The sequence below is a fragment of the Phycodurus eques genome, chromosome 16 (genome assembly GCF_024500275.1).
Source record: "Phycodurus eques isolate BA_2022a chromosome 16, UOR_Pequ_1.1, whole genome shotgun sequence".
NCBI lineage: Eukaryota > Metazoa > Chordata > Actinopteri > Syngnathiformes > Syngnathidae > Phycodurus > Phycodurus eques.
This window is the reverse complement of record NC_084540.1, coordinates 4,704,168-4,718,587: the sequence shown is the minus strand read 5'-3', so window position 1 is coordinate 4,718,587 and position 14,420 is coordinate 4,704,168. Positions and strand designations below refer to the sequence as shown.

At 42.5% G+C, this 14,420-nt stretch overlaps 1 protein-coding gene across 3 annotated transcripts in view; it reads left to right on the top strand.

Annotated features, from left to right (window-relative positions):
• Positions 1–14,420, top strand: part of rbfox1 (RNA binding fox-1 homolog 1) — a 343,897-nt gene that overhangs the window by 71,077 nt on the left and 258,400 nt on the right. For 2 of the 3 annotated variants that reach the window (XM_061701033.1, XM_061701031.1), the window contains exon 2: positions 12,861–12,910. The gene's annotated coding sequence lies outside the window, so the exon portion shown is untranslated. Of the gene's footprint in view, positions 1–10,467; positions 10,499–12,860; positions 12,911–14,420 lie in introns of those variants that run through there. The other variant, XM_061701035.1, reaches the window with a different exon arrangement.

Below are 14,420 nucleotides of genomic sequence, written 5' to 3'. Positions count from 1 at the left end.
ATAAATGAATGTGGTTTCCCGGCAACAGGGAGGCTTTGTACAACAATTCAGAATCAGAAACATATTTGCCAAGTATGTCCAAAAAACACAAAAGGAATTTGTCTCCGGTAGTTGGAGCCGCTCTAGTACGACAACAGACAGTCAATGAGTGGCCAGTATTGGTCAACAACAGATATGCAAATAGTGCAGCGTGGCGAAGACTCCTACAGTGAGTGCACGAGTAATGTATAATTGGCCCCACAGAAATGTGACAACAAACTCAAGTCAAAAAAAAAAAAATAAGTTTGAGGGAAAAAGATAGTTGGTTGAGAAAGAACAAAGAAAGTCAAGGATTTGGAACTTTTAGATAAAACTGTCTGGAAATGTGATTAACTGTTAGATTCAGATGTGAACAGTGACAGAAGCTTTCTGACAAAACTATGTGTAGGACAAGTTACTGATAACTGTATATTGCCTGTGGTCTAATCTGTCCAAGTTGGCCAAGGGGAGGATGTCAGTTTGTGGTCGCGAGCTGGGTTCCACAGTGGCCTCACCCTATGACAAAGGTCAAGAAGAGTGCAATCTGGAAGAAAACCAACAACACAACCGCCTCCTGCGACCCACAATATGGCCCTCCACACGCAGCACTTCTGCGGTCCCCCCTTCTTTTCACACAGCCTGCTGTAGTGACAAAACAAGAGCAGCCTTCCAATCCCCACATCCCAATGCATCATCACTCTTTCCTCGCACCTTCGTTTCTTTTGTCAGTCCACAATACCTTAATCAAACCATCTTTGCTGAAACAGGTTCTCCTCTCCCCTACATCAGTGTGACCCAAAGGTTTGATGGTTTTAAACCCACTAATGATTTGGGTATGGTCTCTTTGTACCGGTACGAAGGCTCTATTTCCCCAAAAATAGAGCCTTCCTTATAATGGGGTGGGCAAATTGATGTTATAATATGAAACTTAAGTTATCGCTTTTCTAGTTTTGTTAACACGACCCTGACCATTCTTGAGGCTTCACATGTGGAAATTAATGGGATTCGTGAAGTAGCCCTCCAAAACCTCATGACACTTGATCTACTATTGGCTCCTCAGGGCAGTGTTTGTACTCTCTTGAACCAAACCTGTTGCACATGCATTCCTGACAACGCTGGTGATACAGTCGTCAGAGCCAGTATTCACGATTTCACGATTCAGTCTCTGATTAACAGCAACTAGCAGCAACTATTTTTGTCAGGTGCGGGGCAATTCGTTGGTCACGTGATGGAATGCGGGCGTTGTCGGTCGCGCGACCGCGGGAGTATGAAGAGGCCTAAACTTTGTTGTATGACTGACTTACAACCCGCTTATGAAGGATTTTCTTAAACCTGAGGTGTGAATTTCTTGATGACTGTAGGGTTGTTTTGTTAATACATATTATACTGGTATATCTCTTTGATTAAGCTTTAATGTTTTTGATCACTTAGTGTTTAGCAATATTTAGTTTGATTAACTTTTAATGTTTTTATTAATTAGTGTTAAGTTTTAGGTACTTAGGATGTAATATTTAGTAATTTTCGTTTTTTTTATGTGATTAATAGTAGATTGTATGATATAATCAAAAGGGGGAGCTGTGTTGGAAAATGTATTTTTCATATATACCAAATATTACTTCTATTAGTTTATATAACCCTTCAAATGCTTTATTGTTCCATGTTGTGCCTACTAGCTGTTTTCCGGCCATGCTGTGTGTCCTAGATGTTCCCACCTATGTTGTGACTACTAGCTGTTTTTCGATAATGATAAGTTGAGTGCAGCCGAACAAAGGTAATTGTTTTGCTTTCCTTCTCTTCTCTGTCTTTCTCACTTCTGTATAACGGAGGTGATTGTTTGCTTGGACTTCAGTAAGGGGTGACAACTCGTAAGACTTGTACCTTTTCCTCTCTTTGCAAAGACTTTTCTTTTTTCCTTGTAATAAAAACGCATAAAGAAGATTGCTTCCTTACTTATTCTGCCAGAAAAAGATTTTCCAAAACATAGTCCACACATTAATTAAACCACACACCTTTTGCTACTTGTTTCTGAACACGAGCCCCAACCTCTGTGTACTTCTTTGGAATGTCATTGTTTAAAAAATAATTTTCTTGAGGGTACTTTGTAGACTTTACACGATCAGGATTTTTGCGGCCGATCACCGATCAGCGAGTTTAAAAAAAAAAAAAAGATAACCGATCACCGATCGGATCACAAGATGGAGCAATGTGTCTATTTAATTGACTTGTTCATTTACTGTATATACTTGTGTACTGTATACTGAGTATCTTCAAAAATATTCTCTAGTCAGGTCATGTATTTTAATCAGGTCAAACCAACATTACAACATGACAGAAATAATGAGTGCTAACTTACTGTAATTAAATAATTTTATTGTAATTAAATTACTTCACACATACCGAAATATTAGAGCATGATTCAACAGAACATGCTTACTTACAACCGTTAGTACTAGCACTAGCTTGCTTGGCTACATAATGTTTTGTTGGCTGCCTGTGAGCCGTATCGTATTAAAAGAACGCGAACATACCTCAAGCAATCCTTCAACGAACATCTTCTCCCGAGCACCGGTTACCACCACCACCACAGGTGTTTCCCTATTTAGTTTTTTTTTTTTTTGACCGACAAAATACACACACGATCAATTGTTGTTGTCGTGGGCGTAGAGTGTATCCGGTCGCTTTTGATTTGACAAAGCCCAGTGATTGTAAATGATGTCAAAAAACACATGACAAGGCAAAAAATAAACTAGCTTTTGGATTAAAATATACTGTACACGATGTAAATGAATTTTGCGGATCGGATCGGCGAATTATGACATTATAACCGATCAGCATAAAATGCTAATTACTGCCTGATACCGATCAAGCCGATCAGATCGGTGTAAAGTCTAATACTTTGTAAAGGGGCACTGCGGTTTTCATCAGTTTCAGTAACCCTCGTTTGTTTCCTTCTTGAAAGGACATCATGTCTTTGGTAATGAAGTATGTAACAGCATTGTTCAAGTCTTTATCGTGTTGTGATGTGGGTGCATAGATGATTTGTTTCTCTGCTTAATTACGGGCAATTTAGAGTCTCCAATTAATGCAATTAGATCATCTAATACTTTGTTTAAATTCATGTTTAATCCAGTACTACTGAGTGTCCCAGCTGCCCATCTCAGCAGCAGCAGAAAAGCCTTCAGCAGTTCTATTCCCCAGCTCTGGAACTCTTTGCCACCAGACCCTGAAACTCAGTCTCTTTCCATCCATCCTTTTTCTGAGCCGCTTCTCCTCACTCGGGTCGCGGGCGTGCTGGAGCCTATCCCAGCTATCATCGGGCAGGAGGCGGGGTACACCCTGAACTGGTTGCCAGCCAATCGCAGGGCACATACAAACAAACAACCACTCGCACTCACATTCACACCTACGGGCAATTTAGAGTCTCCAATTAATGCATGTTTTTGGGATGTGGGAGGAAACCGGAGTGCCCGGAGAAAACCCACACAGGCACGGGGAGAACATGCAAACTCCACACAGTCGGGGCCGGGGATTGAACCCGGGTCCCCAGAACTGTGAGGCTGATGCTCAAACCAGTCGTCCACCGTGCCGCCTGATGGAAACTAATATCTGCCAATAGCGGCAAATGAACATTAACCTATCCAAATGTTTGAATATTAGCGATGGGTTGGACAAAAAAAAATAATAATCTGCACACACTCAATGCTGACATTAATGGATCATATTACAACGTACATCTCTTGTCACAAGTGTTGGAATAGACCAGTGCTTCTCAAATAGTGGGGCGCGACCCCCTGGCGTTGCGATTCCAGCGGTGGGTGGGGGGTTGTGTGAGACCCAGAAGAACATGATTTGCCGTACGAGAATAAAGTGTAATTGCACATCCACTGCAGTAGATGGCAGTCTATGTCTCTATCTTTTGTACTTTCTTCAATGTTTAGAAAGGACTAGATTAGATTATCATTTATATACAATGTTATATAGAAGTGTACTCGTGGGGGCTGCGGATGGGGGGTTCGCAATTTTTTTTCTTCTTAGTTGGGGGTCGTAACAGAAAACAATTGAGAAGCACTGGAATAGACACACATGGAAAAGCCTTGAGCCTTAAAATAACAACTTTAAAAACTATTTTGAACAATACATGAGCTTGATGGCAGGAATGTGTTATAGTGGTTATCCCATCTGCCTCACAATCAGGAGATCCGTTGGACTATCTCTGTGTGGAGTTTGTATGTTACTTGCATGGGTTTTGTGTTGGTACTACATCTCCAAAATAACTCAAAGCTCTAAATTGTTCTGAGGTGGGATTGTGAGTGTGAATGGTTTTGTTTATTGTAACTGATTGCCGGCCAGTCCAAGGTTTACCCAAATTCTCATCAGTCAGCTGGGATAGACTCCAGTTACTCACCACCCTATTGAGGACTAGCGGCATAAAAAATGGATGAATAGATATTGGCTTGTAATATGAATAATTGTTTTCTTTTTTTACACATTCCGCACTGTGCTGTAACGTGTAATCACCTTCATAAATGTACAATACCTTTTCCTAACATGCTATATTGTGCTTGCGTAGTAGTAAAATGGGTCCCTCATGCTTGCACTTTGCTGTACTCATTCTCTTTTCCTTCCACTACCCCACTCCCACAATATTCGACAATCTTATCATTATTCTCTCTGAAGCTTCATATGCCTATTCTGTTGCCTGGCTAATCCAAACCTAATCAGAGTATGCATACATTGCACAGGGAGACCGAGATTGGGAGGAGGGAGATGGAAGAGTGAAAGAAGAATGGATTGCCAGAAATGCATGATTGAGGGGAAGACAGGTCAAGTAAAAATAGGGAAAGTATTGAAAGCATGACAAGCCCGAAACAAAGACTCTAAAAAACTGAAAGGAAATACAGATGAACGAAGAGAGAGAGTTTTTTTCCAGAGATACTGGTGTAAACAATTTATAATTTGTTGAGATTTTACGTGGACAGCACTCTGGACTGTGGTGCTATTGTGAAATCATGAACTAATAAAATTGGACAATGGTGAATTAGACAACGGTGAATTGGACAATTGTGAATTAGGAAGAATTAGACAATCAAATATAATAATTATTAATAATTATTTAAAAATACCTTACAAAATAAATCATTTTAAATTAATGATTTAAGGGCATCAATTTGGTATGAGAAAATGGCCACTTTAGTAAATTGGTTATCCTCATAAACTTACAGATAACTACACCTGTAATTATGACGAAGAAGTATATATTTAATGATTAATAGTAACCAAGATGATTTTGGTGATGTGGGGTGCAATGTGAACACCGACAAGAATGAAGGGGTAAATTGTATTGGTGAGTACAAGGTCTTATAGTCTAAGAAGAATGACTCCAAATTGGGGCTGCAGTGTTTTCGAAGCACTGTGACATCCATGCACCAAACTTCTTTGATATAAAAAAAAAAACAAAATTTCACCAACTTGGATTTTACATGAGGACACTAGAAAGTGATCCGCTCTGTGCAGGTGGAAGCCTGGCCACCCAAAACCATTTGGACGCCCCCTATGCCAACACCCCCCCGCAGTTTAAAAGACAACACCATTTTTACCTCGTCTGTGTTTCTACTGTAGCCTTAAAACAGTTTTGCCATTTCCAGCCTCCTTAGAACTTTGTAAGTTCGCCCAACCAGTCTACATGTGTTTTGTGGACTTGGAGAAGGCGTTCGACCGTGTCCCTCGGGGAGTCCTGTGGGGGGTGCTTCGGGAGTATGGGGTATCGAACCCCCTGTCACGGGCTGTTCGGTCCCTGTACGACCGGAGTCAGAGTTTGGTCCGCATATCCGGCAGTAAGTCAGACTCGTTTCCGGTGAGGGTTGGACTCCGCCACCGATTCTGTTCATAACTTTTATGGACAGAATTTCTAGGCGCAGCCGAGGCGTAGAGGGGTTCCGGTTTGGTGGCCTCAGTATTACATCTCTGCTTTTTGCAAATGATGTGGTTCTGTTGGCTTCATCAAGCCGTGACACTCAGTTCGCAGCTGAGTGTGAAGCGGCTGGGATGAGAATCAGCACCTCCAAATCTGAGACCATGGTCCTCAGTCGGAAAATGGTGGCGTGCCCTCGCTGGGTCGGGGATGAGATCCTGCCCCAAGTGGAGGAGTTCAAGTATCTTGGGGTCTTGTTCGCGAGTGAGGGAAGAATGGAACGGGAGATCGACAGGCGGATCAGTGCTGCACCTGCAGTGATGCGGACTTTGTATCGATCCGTTGTGGTAAAGAAGGAGCTAAGCCGAAAGGCGAAGGCTCTCGATTTACCGGTCGATCTACGTTCCTACCCTCACCTTAGGTCACAAGCTGTGGTTCATGACCAAAAGAACAAGTTCCCGGATACAAGCGGCCGAAATAAGTTTTCGCCGCAGGGTGTCTGGGCTCTCCCTTAGCGATAGGGTGAGAAGCTCGCTGCTCCTCTACATCGAGAGGAGCCAGATGATGTGGCTGGAGCATCTGATTCGGATGCCTCCCGGACGCCTCCCTAGTGAGGTGTTCAGGGCATGTCCCACCGGGAGGAGACCCAGGGGACGACCCAGGACACGCTGGAGAGACTACATCATTCGGCTGGCCTGGCAACGCCTGGAAGAGCTGGATGAAGTAGCTGGGGAGAGGGAAGTCTGGACGTCCCTGCTAAAGCTACTTCCCCCGCGACCCGACCTCGGATAAGCGGTAGAAAATGGATGGATGGATATTTGGAACAAAAATAGGTCCAACGTGAGAAGTCTTAAAGTAGTATATATATAGTAAATAAAATAACTATATATATATATATATATATATATATATATATATATATATATTTAGAGTTGTCAATTAATCTACCATGCTTGTTTTTGGGATGTGGGAGGAAACCGGAGTGCCCGGAGAAAACCCCACGCATGCACGGGGAGAACATGCAAACTCCACGCAGGTGGGGTCGGGGATTGAACCCTGGACCTCAGAACTGTGAGACAGATGCTCTAACCAGTCGCCAACCGTGCCGCCGGGGAGTGTATAATTGATTATAATTTTACAATGGACCAGGGTCAGGCAAGGGATTGTTTTGGACCCTAGGTTTTTAATTAAAGTTGTCTTTTGGGAGGGAGAGACTCTCAAACGAGCTACCTGTGTAAATGTGCTCAATTAAATTGTGTGTGTGTGTGCGTTTCCGTGTGTGCACGTGTTTACATAACTCAGAAACTGATGATTCTGAAACAATGTCTAACTCTTTGTATGACCTTGTAAAATGGGAACTAGTTTACATTGCGTACTGAAAAAAATAAATACTAGTGGCAAAGGCACTTGGTACAGAAACCCTACACTCATGCACACTCAACTCCCTGTTGTCCTCGACAAAATCCTTTTTAGAATACTCTCGAGTCTAAAGTATTGATATCACGTCTAGAGTCTAGACATTACGGATGAATGCAACCATATAGAAAATCTCCTCGGCGGTGGTAATAAGCAAATGTATCAAGAGTGTTGCTGTTGCCTTTTCTATCAACCAAGATAGCAAAGCTGTTTGAGCAATTCATGTGAGAGAGAACAGCCATCAGTCAAGGTAGCACTTCTACTTATTCAATTAGAGTCCTCATTCAGAGCCAGTGGTGAGAAGGATGAGAGTTTATAATTCTAATCAGGCAGCCCAAACAGTGTGATAAATGAGTAAATTAAGGGTCTCGAAGTTTGATAAATGTTGTTGATTACAGAGGTTCGTCCAATCAAGGCCAGTGTGCTGTCTTGGCGTTCCCCAGGCAGAAAGAAAAAGAGCTGTTTCAGCAGTCCGCCGGTAACTAGGGGTGGCAGTATTTTATATATATATATATATATATATGTATATCTCATAGTAGTTGGAAATGTGAAGAAGAGGCCTTCATCCTGCAGTAGATAAATAATGGCTGATGATGATATATATCTATATCTATATATATATGTAGATATAGAAATAGATATATCTATATATAGATATAGATATATCTATATATCGATATCTATCTATATATATATATATATATATATATATATATATATATATATATATATAGATAGATATATATATGTATCTCCATCCATCCATCCATTTTCTGAGCCGCTTATCCTCACTAGGGGTAACGGGCGTGCTGGAGCCTATCCCAGCTGTCTTCAGGCGTGAGATGGGGTACACCCTGAACTGGTTGTCAGCCAATCGCAGGGCACACATAAACGAACAAGCATTCGCACTCACATAAACACCTACGGGCAATTTAGAGTCTCCAGTCAACCTGCATGTTTTTGGGATGTGGGAGGAAACCAGAGTACCTGGAGAAAACCCACAGGAGCACGGGGGGAACATGCAAACTCCACACAGGCGGGACCGGGATTTGAACCCCGGTGCTCAGAACTGTTTTTCATTCCATTATTTTCTGTCTTGACTTTATTACTGCTTGACAGGTTATGGCGTATTCTGATTTATGTACTATTTCGGGTTACGTTTCTGCTGTAGGAACTAAACTCCATCGTAAACAGAGGACCCCATATATTTTGCATTTAACTGTTTTGTAAAGTTGGATTTCCTTCTAATTTGAGAACTATAAAATGTTGCTGCCATATCTCCTGCTTTTCATGTTTCGCTTTGGATTTTCTTTTACTGCATCACTTTTAACTATAAAAGTGTGATTTCTGATACCGAAAACACTTTTTGCAGTCAGATTTGTGCTGTAACAACCACAAGGAACATTTTATTTTTTTTCAAAACATCAAATAAACACGACCGTAACATAGATAATGTTAATGAAAACGACGATGGCATAAAAGTCTCACCTGATTGGCTGACTGTCGTATCCCCACACCCCCAACACTGAGCACTGTATAGCTCATACAAATAAGAAGACGCTGCTCATGGAATTACGTGAACGTTTGGCTGACGCCCGTGGGCAGGACCTTGTCACGCTGACTTCAAATTGATCCCGCGGGCTGGACGAAAAAGCTTTGTGTGGGCTGGAAGTGGCCCACTGGCGGGGAGCTTGACATGTCTGGTGTAGATAAAGCGCTATGTAAGTGCAGTCCATTTCGCATTTTTTACCATATTTTATTCATCCCGTGAGGAAAATTGTTGTCACAGCAGCAATGTTCAAAATTACACCAACAAAAAATATGAGCAACCAACAAAGAAAAAAGAGAAAAAGATAATACAAAATCAGCATTCACCCAATGAATATTAACACTTAATATAAGCAGGAAGAAAAGGAGGCAGAGTTAAGGTGTTGCATGTTGGGCCTTGGCAAATAAGTATAAATATAGTCCAATTTTCCACAGCAGTAGCCATACAACTAGTGCAAAAGAAAAGTTTTGCAAGAATAGCAAATATATATAATAACATGTTGTTGAGCAGCACGGTGGACGACGGGTTAGAGCGTCTGCCTCACAGTTCTGAGAACCAGGGTTCAATCCCCGGCCCAGCCTGTGTGGAGTTTGCATGTTCTGCCCGTACCAGTGTGGGTTTTCTCTGGGTACTCCGGTTTCCTCCCACATCCCAAAAACATGCGTGGTAGGTTGATTGAAGACTCTAAATTGCCCGTAGTTGTGAATGTGAATGTGAGTGCGGATGGTTGTTTGTTTAAATGTGCCCTGCGATTGGCTGGCAACCAGTTCAGGATGTACCCCGACTCCTGCCTGTTGATAGCTGGGATAGGCTCCAGCACTCCCACGACCCTCGTGAGGATAAGCTGCTCAGAAAAAGGATGGATGGAACATGTTCTTTAACTAAATCCACCCAATATGTATATCGCATGCAAACAAATTGTTAATATTTATTGTATATATGCACGATATTGAACATTGAATAATACTGATTTTAAACATGAAAAATATATACATTATTTAATACAGAACGGTATGAAAGAAGGTCTGAACTGAATAAGTCTGTTTGAGAAAGAGCTCCTTTGCTGCTGCAAAGTGTTGTGGAGAGGGATGTGAATGGTTATCCTAGCTGGAAAGTAGCTTGCTCAGTGATCTCTGGTCCTTCACTGATTCAAACGTCGCCATTCTCTGCAAAACTGGATACTAAACTGACACAGGAGACCCAAAGGCCAAAGATGAATTCCTAGATAATGTAACCGCTCTAGTTGTATTAGCTGGCACTGATGTGGTTTAATTGGTGTATATACAACTGTTCCTCGTTGTGAATTCCTGATGAGGAAAACAGCTGACACCTCGGTTAGATGGAAAATGGACAATAGCTAACATACTTAGCACATTCAAACGTGCACTGCAAGCTATGCCGACTGTTGGAGCTTCCACGGCAATGTGTGAAAAGTGTTTCCTCGGATCATGATTGGCGCAGGATACTGCCCAGATGCGAGGTCCATGTTACACAGGTTGAATTTGAAAAGGACCTCACTGAAAATTTTCAATCTGATTTTTCAGCCTGCCTTGATGAAGAGCAGCAGACAACAGCAATGTAGATGGCACTTGCTACCCCAAACGGTAGAACCTCTCCAACACCTTACTGCACATATTAAAGGATCTGAGGTTCTTCAGGAAATAGATCCTGCTCATTCCCTTCTTGTAAACAACATCCATGTTGGTGCTCCATTCCATTCCTTTGTTAAAGTACTGCTGCACTATTACTATCTCCTTCCCCTTGATGGTGATAGGCTGAGTGGTGGTCCTGTTCCTCTTAACCTGCACAACTTGTCACGGTGGGGGGTTTTGAGGGCAAGGAAGGCGAGGCAAAATGTAGGGGCAAAACGTGGAGGACCCAAGTGCAGGGAAGCAGAGAGGCAAGGCAGGAGTGCAGGAATGTAAAAAAAAAAATGTTTTAATTTCCAAAAAGCCAAACAAGGATCAAGGAGGTTACACTAAATCAACAAAAGCCCAAACATCTAAATAAAAACTAACAAAGACACATGACAGGATAAGGAAACATGGTCTATGACAACTGCTGACATAGGACATATGACATACGACAATGAACCGATGAACTGAAAGAAATCAGGGAACTAAATACAAACAAATTGACGAGACAATGAGGAACACCTGGACAAGACAAGCGTGGCTGGAGGGAGCTGATTGGTCGACACAAGGTAGAAGGTTGACGAGAACAGGTGGATACAATAACTAAATGAGTACACAAAACATGAAACAAAACCAAACACAAGCCAAACCAAAACACAGACCATGACACAACTAGCTCCTTAGTGTTACTAGTGTTGGGGACCAGATGATTCCGGCTGCACCAGTCCACAAACCTGTCCACAAGCGCTCTGCACTCCCTTCTGTCCATCCCTAATACACTCCAACACCGCAGAGTCATCTGAGAAATTTTGCAGATGGCAAGATCTACAGTTGTATTGGCAATCCAAAGGGGTATAATGTGAACAGAAAAATACACAGAACCTTGTGGTGCTCCAACATCACAACATCCGACACTCGACCTCTAGCAGTGGACGCCGGCAGTTCCCCCTCACCACTGAGTCAAGACACAAGATCAAGACCACTCAAGGGCCCTGCTAGTGCAGGGTCACAGGTTTTGGACTATTGCAATGCATGGGACAATTGAGCGACTGATGGACACTCCAAATATCCCCCAGGAAGGAGTGCTTGGTGTACTTAGGCGAAGTCCTCATCTCCAGGTCCTTCTAGACTGCACTGGATTCCCTGAAGCATATGCTGGGGAGGATTGCAGTGGCTAAACTGGACCTGCACCCAAAGAAGTGCCACTTTATGCAGCGAGAGGTGAAGTTCCTGGTTGTTGGGGGCATCGACTGAAGGAGAAGCTCAGCGGCATCAAAGACTGGCCTAAGAGACCACAAGCAGCTCAAGAGTCTCTTGAGACTAGCTTCGTACTACTGGAGGTTTGAGAAGGCATTTAGCATTGGTGCACCCTTGTTCCACCTCATCCAGAACAACCAGTACTTTAGGTGGCTTCCGGACTATCAGTAGGTGTTTTCCAACCTCAAGAGGATCCTTATGAATGCTCCTGTTTTCGCCCTCCCCCCTCCTCCAGACCAAGCCTTGGCTATTGTACTGGACATGGACACTTGCAATTGCAGCGTAGGGGCACCAGTGGGGTGGGAACGTGAACGGGTGGTGACCTACATCAGCCACACCTTCAATAAGAGTCAGTTGTGCTACTGTGAAAACAGGTGGAAACGCAGATGTTTTGGCTGAACACCATTTCACTTACTACCTTTGTGGCATGCCCTTCACCATCAGAACAGACCACGCTGCAGGGGTGCAAGTCATTCAGGTAACCAGAAGGCCAAGTATTGCGATGGCTGATGGATTTGCAATCCTTCCACTTCAATGAGGTTTATCAGGCCTAGGGCGTAACACGCCAATGCTGTTCACCTTTCTCTGCGACTGTGTGCTGTGGTTGGTTGCAGCATCTGCAACAAGTCAGTTGTGCACACAAGATTTCAACAATGTCAAAGACTCAGCAGAATTGCATTGGAGAGTACTCCACCCTGCAAGGTTTCAGTTTTGATTTCATCCAGGGATTTCCTCTAAAAGCTGAAAAGATGGCCTGCCTCCATGACAAAAGTAGTTTGGAAATTTTGGCCAGTTATGTTGTGGGAGCTGGCAATCTGTAGAATTTGAAACAAATTTTAATGCTCGCAAGACCACACTCAACGTACCTAAAATTATTGAGACGATGGTGATGTCTTTGACTAACAGCAAACTTGGCTTGGTGCTCCGACATCACAACATGGGGGTGCGATCATGGGGATGAGTCAAAAAATGTGTTTTATGTCACCTTTACCCAATACTAAATAAAATTAGCAGGTACTGAATGTTAAATCTATAGGTTGTATAATTGTATTGTGTTTGTGTCTGTTTTCTCCAGTTTAAACCACAGAAAGTCAGAGCTGCAGAGATTCAGACGACAGCGATTCTGTAAGTACCATAATGCTGGACTCAATCATATTGTTGTTTGTTGTCCAGCACATTCAACAAAGCAACATTTGTGAGGTTTATTGTGACAAGGCGAGGGGACTGAATGGGCATACATAACAGTCCGTGTTTGCTGTGGATGATCATTGTGATTTTTGAACTGTCAAAAAAAATTTGCCATGGCAGACAAGGTGTGGATGAGAAAGCTAGCCGGCCATAGTAAAACATGGTGCACACAACTAAACTTGACAGGACGGAGTAGGGCATAACACAACTTATTGTGGGGACTCATTGGGAAGGGAAGCATATTTACTCCCTGATGGCATCTCACACTTGCTGCCTTGAACTCATCTAAATCTAATCTAAAGCCATATGATTAATTTACCCACAATAGCCAACGTGGCATATCTGTTTTAATGCTTAATTTTGTTTGTGTGTCTGAATGTTGAGCACACTGTGGAGTGTGTATGTGAATAACTGGCTAATTTGCATGTATTGGTACAAGAGACGGTTTAAGAAGCACTGAGCACTCCACTCACTGCAACATTGGCAAAGGTGTGTCAGGAAGTGTTTCAAGGAGATTGTCATGTCTCACATAAAAAAGCCATCCTAGTCACATTGTACGGATGCAATTTGCATATCAGAATCGTTCCACTAACAATGCCGTTATTGCAGCCATCTATAAAGCTCTAAACGCATACAACACAAGGAAATTTATGGTGATAGATTACCATTGAACATTTAATCCCAATCCCGAGCAGCTCTTTGCTGTCCTCTGCAACTGGGTGCTGGACTGTCATAGTTGTTACACAGACATCAGGTAAAAAACACACCGAGCATAGGAACCCCCCATGGTTATGTGCTCAGTCCACTCCTGTACTCCTTCTTCACCTACGACTCTGTCTCCTCCCAAAACTGACTAAAAACAGCAGTCATCGGGCTGATTGCTGATGAGGAAAAGGTAGATCAACTGGTACCCGGGTGCCATTAAATAATCTTTCCTTAAATGCTGAGATTAAAACAATGATTATCGATCCACTGATGAGGAGAGACACGCATGCTCAGCCTCTCATCAAAGAGGATGCAGGTGGAAAGGGTGAAGAACTCGCCTGCACCCACAGCAGTGTGAGGATCGAACCTCGACCCATAACATGCAGCATGTCACTAGGTAATCTACGCAGCGACTTCGCTTTTTAAGAAAGATGAGAAAATTTAGAATACAGTAATCCCTCATTTACCATCGTAGTAGGTTCCAAACCAGCCCCACAATAGGTGAAGTCCACGAAGTAGCGACTCCATAGTTTTCCAATTTATACACATACTATATTAAAGCTGTATGAACCTCCCCAAACTCATATTAATCTTCCCCACAACCTCTAACCTCTACCATATTCTTATAAAAAACTTACTGTACTCTTAAACATAAAGCACAGTAGTACTATACAGTCTTTACATTTTATTCCATGTAATAGTTTTTATTTTTTCCCGTTTTTTCAGTTTTATTGTTTTAAAA